Below are 6,847 nucleotides of genomic sequence, written 5' to 3'. Positions count from 1 at the left end.
TCCAGAAGAACTTTCAGGCCAGAGTTGGGTGATATCTTACTGTTTTTTATGCAAGAAAGAGTGCTGGGGACTCGACACAAACTTTATGTGAGTTAGTTCTGCTTTGGAGAAAGAATATACGAAGCTGATTGTTCAGGTAGTGAGTCAAATGAAGACCTATCCATCATTGTTCTGAGCAAAAAGTGAACATTTTGGAAAGGAAGGTGGTGTCTCCCAGGAGAGCATCAACTGGAACCTGGGCAGTGGACCCTTGTCAGGATGCTGACTATGTGCTCCTGGACCAAGCTGGCAGCCAGGACCCCAGGAGTGTCATTCTGAAAAAACTGGTGTGTGTATTATTATTTTTTTTTAATAGAGGACGTTTGCTATTTCTTTGCTGGTCAAACAGAACACAGATGGGGAGTGCATAGGGGAGGGGTGCCTTGTAAAGGGATGTATGTGGCGGTTTCTTGGGAAATAGTCCAAGGAGTCTTCTCAGCAAAGGGACTTGGGCTGGTGTGTCATAAGCATCCAACACACCCAGTCCTTGGCCTTAAGTTGGGGTCCCCCCCATAGGCGGTCTGTGGAGAGTCTCACTTTTTTCCCAGCTCCTTTGCCGGAATCCACACTCCGAGTGTGATGGGGGGCTTGGTCCTAGAGGGGGGTCTGGAGAGCCCCCAGGAAACAGCCCAGGGTTGGTAAGAGGGCTCCTGTGCCCACTGCCCAAGGGGACGAGAACCCTGCAGGGTGCTAAAGGCTGCCCACCTCTCCTCTGCCCTCTTTCCTTCCCCCAGGCCGGGCAGGAGAAGAGGAGGGATGAGTCAGGCCCCCAGCCTCTACTGAGTCCCAGGGGCCTCAGGGTGGGGTGGAGGAAGGGCGGAGAGGAAGGGCGGAGAGTGAGGGTCTCGGCCATCAACAGACACTGTAAACTTTGGTTTAAAACAATACCTTAAGTGGAGGCAGGGCTTCCAGCCTGGGGCCGGAAGTATCATAATACCATGTTATTTAGAAAGTATGTGAATTAATCTCAAGTATATGGAAAACAGGTAGGCTGGATTATGATTTTACAGCCTAAGCTTTTGTAATTGGAAGAAAGAGGGAAATAGAGAAAAGAACTCTTTTTAAAGTATTTATTTATTGGCTGCGCCGGGTCTTCGTTGCTGCATGCAGGAACTTTAGTTGTGGCATGCGAACTCTCAGTTGTGGCGTGTGGGATCCAGTTCCCTGACCAGGGATCGTACCTGGGCCCCCTGCGTTGGGAGCGTTGCGTCTTAGCCACTGGACCACCAGGGAAGTCCTGAGAAAGGAAGTCGTTTAGAAATTTAGAATCACTTAATGTTTTCTGATTCAATCTGCCTACCACATTTTACAGATAAAGAATTCGAGGCTTGGGAAGGAAATTAACTCCTGCCGGGTTGGATGGACATGGACTCATATTTTAATTCTAACTGCCATACTGTTTGTACTCTGCCCTCACAGCCTTTTTGAGTCTTCTCCAACAGCAGAAACTTCCTGAGAAAGCTGGCCCTTTTCGCAGTGAGAGGGCATAGAGAGATGCCTTTACTAGCTTTTCCCAAAAGAAGGAAGCTTTCTGCTGCCTGATGTGAGAACTGGTCTTGCAGCTTGCTTTGTTTGGAAGTGAGGGCTACCCAAAAGAACTAGAGGTCAGGTGCCATCATTGGAAGTCTGTCATCACGTATCATGTGGGCACTCTGCAATCTGGTATACTTCCTTTCAGACCTTGAACTTGACACCTTATCTGCATACACTTGAGTAGCTGCGCTTTCTTTTTGTTCACCATGACCTCTCTTAGCTGCCACACCCACCCTGCCTTTTAGACTGTGTTTTCCTTCTTCCTTCTAGAGTTTATCAGGATGTCAGCCTGCTGGTGAGGTTTCAGGGACCATTGGAGAGAGTGGAATTAGATGGGGGAAAAAAAATCACAAATTAAAAAATGCAAATACTGTACTTTAAAAAATTTCTTTTATATTTGTTGCATTACCACTTCATTTGTTCCATTATTCTTGAAAACTAAAATATATTTCCTTTTGGAAATGCTTTAATAGCTATCTCCCTTTCAGGAACTGGAGGAATAGATTATTCAAAGGTTTCTGACAACTGATGGAAAGAAGAGGAAATCAGATTTTTTAATCTCCCTTTTCTTTATTTGTCCTACTAGAAAGCTCTGTTCTCTTTCCAAGTTCACAGGCTTGTGTGCCAACCTTTGACAGAAGGTATGCTTGCTTGTTCCAGACTTCACAATGAATTTCCAAAAAATTGTTTTTATCAGACTGAGACAAAAACAGCTCTGGCGAAGGTGAAAATTAGAGAAAAACAGGATGAACGGAAAGATCTTCTGTTAAATTATGTTCTTCCCCTGTATATCATGCATTTAAATTAATATCACAGTGAATTAATACCAGCATATAATATGTTCACCATCTACCTAGCCCAGTTTTCTGTGGGTCAATCTCTACATTTCAAAGTTAAGTGAATTTGGCCTCTGTCTCTGAGGAAAAGAAAAGTGGGTGCTTCGGCATTGTCTTTGGTGGTCAAGTGGTTAACTTCCTTAGAAATAATCTCCTGTGCCTCACCAGCATGTCCCTAGGTCCTAGCCCCAGTGGCTGCCATTAAGTAGGCGCTCAATAAAGATTTGTTGACTAAACGACCGACTATTCAAAAGCCCTCAAACTATATTTGTGGTTGAACCAGAACAATTCTGTGTAACACTTTGAACCTTAAACCATTAAGAGTGAGATGTGTTCCTGCGAGATACTGTGGGGTTTTTTATTTCTAGAAGTATCCAAAAATGAAGAAATCCTTATCTTTTGGGGATAATACCCTGGCTGAAGATGAAGGTATCTCGAGAGCCTTTCGCAGTGTCTGTACACAGTAGTTAACAAGTACTGCATGTATATGAGAGAGTGGCTTCCATGTGGGTGGGGTACCCCGTCTTCCTAGAAAGTCTTCTATTCACCCCCCTGCCCGGAGTCTGCCCCACCTCGTTGGGTCAGTTGCTCTCCAGATGTGACTTCTAAGGTGGATTTATTTCATAGAGCCGAGAGCCTTCAGTGTGCCACGCCCTTGCCACAATTGCCCAAATGATGACTAGCCCTTCCTACCAGTGTTCTCTCCTCAAGCTCTGTTCCACTCCAACCTGACCCACAAAATATAAAACTGCTGTTTTACAACTCTGATGAGTTCTCACTTGATTCTAGATATGTAACTTGTAAAATGGTATTGCACAGTTTATTCTGGGCAGTTTCTGAGTCATTTTTATACACAGATGACAGCATATTGTAAATGTGTCGTATTATGTAAGGGCTTGTTTCTCCAGGTCATACCAGCTGAGTCATGGTTTGGAAAAAAAAGAAGTATTTGGCATAGTCAAAAGCATATAAGTTTAATCCTGGCCCTTGCCATTCTAGCTGTGTGATCTTGGGCAAGTCACTTAATCACATGAGCCTCTGTTTTTCAAGTGTAAAATGGGCATAATCATCCCTGTCCTTGCTACTGAAGGTTCAAGGTGGGGACTTGAGTAAGAGAGAACAAGAGACTAAGCAATTTCAATGGATTTCTGGAAGACTATGCACATGGAAGAACACTGAGTGGGAGAAGCTATAGCCCAGGATGTGCTTGGAGGGTCTTGCAGAAGACAGGGGAGCCTCCCTCTGTGCTGGAACCTTGGCTGAGGTTGGGGACTCGGAAAAGTTATTGGAGTGACTAGAAGATGGAAGATAGTGAAGATCTCTATACAAAATGGTCATCCTGCATCCCTGCTCCTCAACTCTGGCGCCAGGAACCCCCAGCAACTAGATGTTCAATCACAGAGAAAACCAAAACCAACCAACCAGTGACCAGAGGGGACTTTTATAAAGACAGTGAAGGATCTTTCTGAGAAAACTTGGGCAGCTGCAGCTTTTGGTACCGCGGCACAAAGTCATCTACATTCCGGCATTTCCGGCATCTACATTCAGCACAACGATCAGATCTCTGACTATTCACCCTAAATTGAAGCCTGCCAATCAGCAAATTCCACACACAGGTGCTAAGAGTCCTAGTCAGCCTTTCTCCTATCTCATTCTTAAGAATAGCCTGACAACTGGAATCACCAAACATTTGAGAAAAACCTACAGTATGACAAAGAAAGATAAACAGAGAAGAAGCGACCCCAGAAGAAACATAATTCAGGGAATATAAGAAGAGCCAAATAAAAGCCTACAAAATGTGTTACTCATCACTAGAGAGATGTGAAATGATATTACATCTGTTAAACAAGAACATGATGCTACAAAAAGGAAGAGTCAGAAAATGGGAAGGAACTCTTGGAAATGATATATTCAACAGATAGATCAATAGATGAGTGAAACAAGTTTGGCAAGTGTTAATAGTTGGTGAAGTCTGGTGGTGGATATATAAGTGTTCCTGTACTATTCTTGCAACTTTTCTGAATACTGGAAAATTTCATTAATAAATTTTTGAAAAAACAAAATAAAAATGATAAAAGTTTGACATAAAAATTCACTGAAGAAGTGAATCCTGCTTTTGACACTTAGTAGCTATATGACAGCAATGATGCCAAGAGATGGTTCTTGGGGAGGGAATGAGAAGTGGGGGAGACTTGATTCTATGCAGATCCTCCATGGAGCCACCACCTGTGCCACCCAGAAGCAAAAGGGCAGCATGCTTTAGCACAGACCTCCTAAACACTACATTTTGGCTCCGAAGGCCCACCCACCAAAAGCTATGTGACCCGGGTGAAGTACTTAATTTATCCGTGGACCTAGTTTCGAGTAGATCTGAAGGATGAAGAGGAAAGAGGAGTTTAGGATGACTTCCAGAATTCTGGCTGGAGTGACACCTCAGCAAGAGGAGGCGTAGGCATTCCTGGGGGGTTGGGAGGTATTTCAGGCCAAAGGACTCAAAGAGGAAAGAACGACCTTCTCTGTAGAAGCAGTGTGGGGACTCAGAAGAGTCATCGAATTTTAACCACATGGGATTTCTGCTTGTATCCCAAGCTGATGAGGAGGAACAAAGCAATTATGTCTGTTCTTTCAAATGTTCTATAATGAGCATATATTGCTCTATTTGTAAATAGAGATTATTGTTAAAGCATTCCTATGGTGTAAAGCTCAGAAACAGCAAAAACTGCTACAGGGTGTTGTATATTATGAGCTGTATTTTTAATTGAGTATTTATATGATTGTGTGCTAAAATTAAGCTTTTAAGTGCATGCATTTGAACCAATAAAATAAATTTATATCAGTTGATGTGTAACAGCAAGATGCAGCTTGATGTGTTTTGGCAGCAGTTGAGGGAGAAACTGACAACAGCTATAACCACAGGATAGGACATCCAACCCCGGCAGCGAAGGTGGTATCCGGAGTAGAGGTGAGTAGTGAGGGACCATTCTCGCAGCTGGAGTGCTGCTGAAACAATAGACAGGGCAGCTGGGGGTGGGAGCCATTCAGGATCCCCAAGGAAGGAAAAAATCTAGGGTGCGGGAGGTTGGAGGTCCGGTACTGACACCAGGAGCAAATCCTACTAATAACAGTACAAGATGGCTCACCGATTACGTTTCCGGTTATTAGTAATAGATTATCCCTGACCTTCACCGTAACCTTGTATGATTGTTATGTTTGGTTTGGTTTTGTCAGAGTTAAAAAAAAAAGGCAAATAGTACAGGAGGATTTACAAAAAGAAGCAATGGTTCCTTGCTCTTTATTCCCCAGCCTCAGTCCCACTTTGCAAGGCAACCACTGTCAGCTTCCCAGCTCTTGATTCTGCAGCTGATGCCCTCCAACTGTGTAAATACGATGGATCTACTATTTTATGACATTACTTATTGACTCTTGCAATGACAGATATTCATTTTACTTAATATCACCCCTGCACACACAATAGTTACATCACTATTTTTATCTTATTCACTTGTGCAGCTTTAATTTCCTTAAACTTTTGTTTTTAGTTCTCCCAAACACAGACAGCATCTCCTGGCTTTCCATTTTGTGAGAGGAGGGTATCTGAGCTCCTACGTCTCCTAGACTCCCCACCTCTGCTTCCACCTCCAAACTTTTCATCAAGCTGTACTCAGATTTCCATGGCTGAGAACATTTACATTCCATTCTGTAACCACAGTTAAGTCCTGTACAGTTTGTCCCTAGGTGAGAGTCTGTTAGAGTGTAATAGACAGTAACAATAAACAGCATTAACGCAAACTTTCCTTCACAGCAGAGACAAGAAGTGTGTTTCCTTCTCTGTAGTCGGTGTCACAACCCCGTGCTGCTCAGTTGCTCAGAATCGTGGTTAGTTGGATTTCATTTCTTTTCCTAGCGTTTTCTTCTTTTTTTAAAAACAAATTTATTTATTTATTTATTGGCTGTGTTGGGTCTTCGTTGCTGCGCGCGGGCTTTCTCTAGTTGCGGCGAGCGGGGGCTACTCTACGTTGCGGTGCGCAGGCTTCTCACTGCCGTGGCTTCTCTTTGTTGCGGAGCACGGGCTCTAGGCGCGTGGGCTTCAGTAGTTGTGGCTCACGGGCTCTAGAACGCAGGCTCAGCAGCTGCGGCACACGGGCTTAGTTGCTCCGCGGTATGTGGGATCTTCCCGGACCAGGGATCGAACCTGCGTCCCCTGCATTGGCAGGCGGATTCTTAACCACTGCACCACCAGAGAAGTCCCTTAGACATCTTCTCATATGCTTGTCCTTCCAGTGTTTCTTTATGCCAACATTATTTATTACACATATTTTTATTTCCCTCATTCCTTACACAAAATATAAAGGTTTTAGTATCTTAACGTGCTTAACTTTAAATGTGTGTCTTTCTACTTTTAAAATCTGCAAATAAGGCTCATAATAACCAACTACATA

At 43.7% G+C, this 6,847-nt stretch overlaps 1 protein-coding gene across 1 annotated transcript in view; it reads left to right on the top strand.

The window, feature by feature from the left end:
- The first annotated feature begins 6,079 nt into the window (after positions 1-6,079).
- LOC102974106 (phosphatidylinositol 3,4,5-trisphosphate 3-phosphatase TPTE2-like) overlaps positions 6,080-6,847 on the top strand; it is a 123,104-nt gene continuing 122,336 nt past the window's right edge. Inside the window, exon 1 of the mRNA XM_055089673.1 lies at positions 6,080-6,284. The gene's annotated coding sequence lies outside the window, so the exon portion shown is untranslated. The remainder of the gene's footprint in view (positions 6,285-6,847) is intronic.

Source organism: Physeter macrocephalus, chromosome 13 (assembly GCF_002837175.3).
Source record: "Physeter macrocephalus isolate SW-GA chromosome 13, ASM283717v5, whole genome shotgun sequence".
Classification (NCBI taxonomy): domain Eukaryota; kingdom Metazoa; phylum Chordata; class Mammalia; order Artiodactyla; family Physeteridae; genus Physeter; species Physeter macrocephalus.
This window is presented reverse-complemented; position numbering and strand designations above follow the sequence as displayed.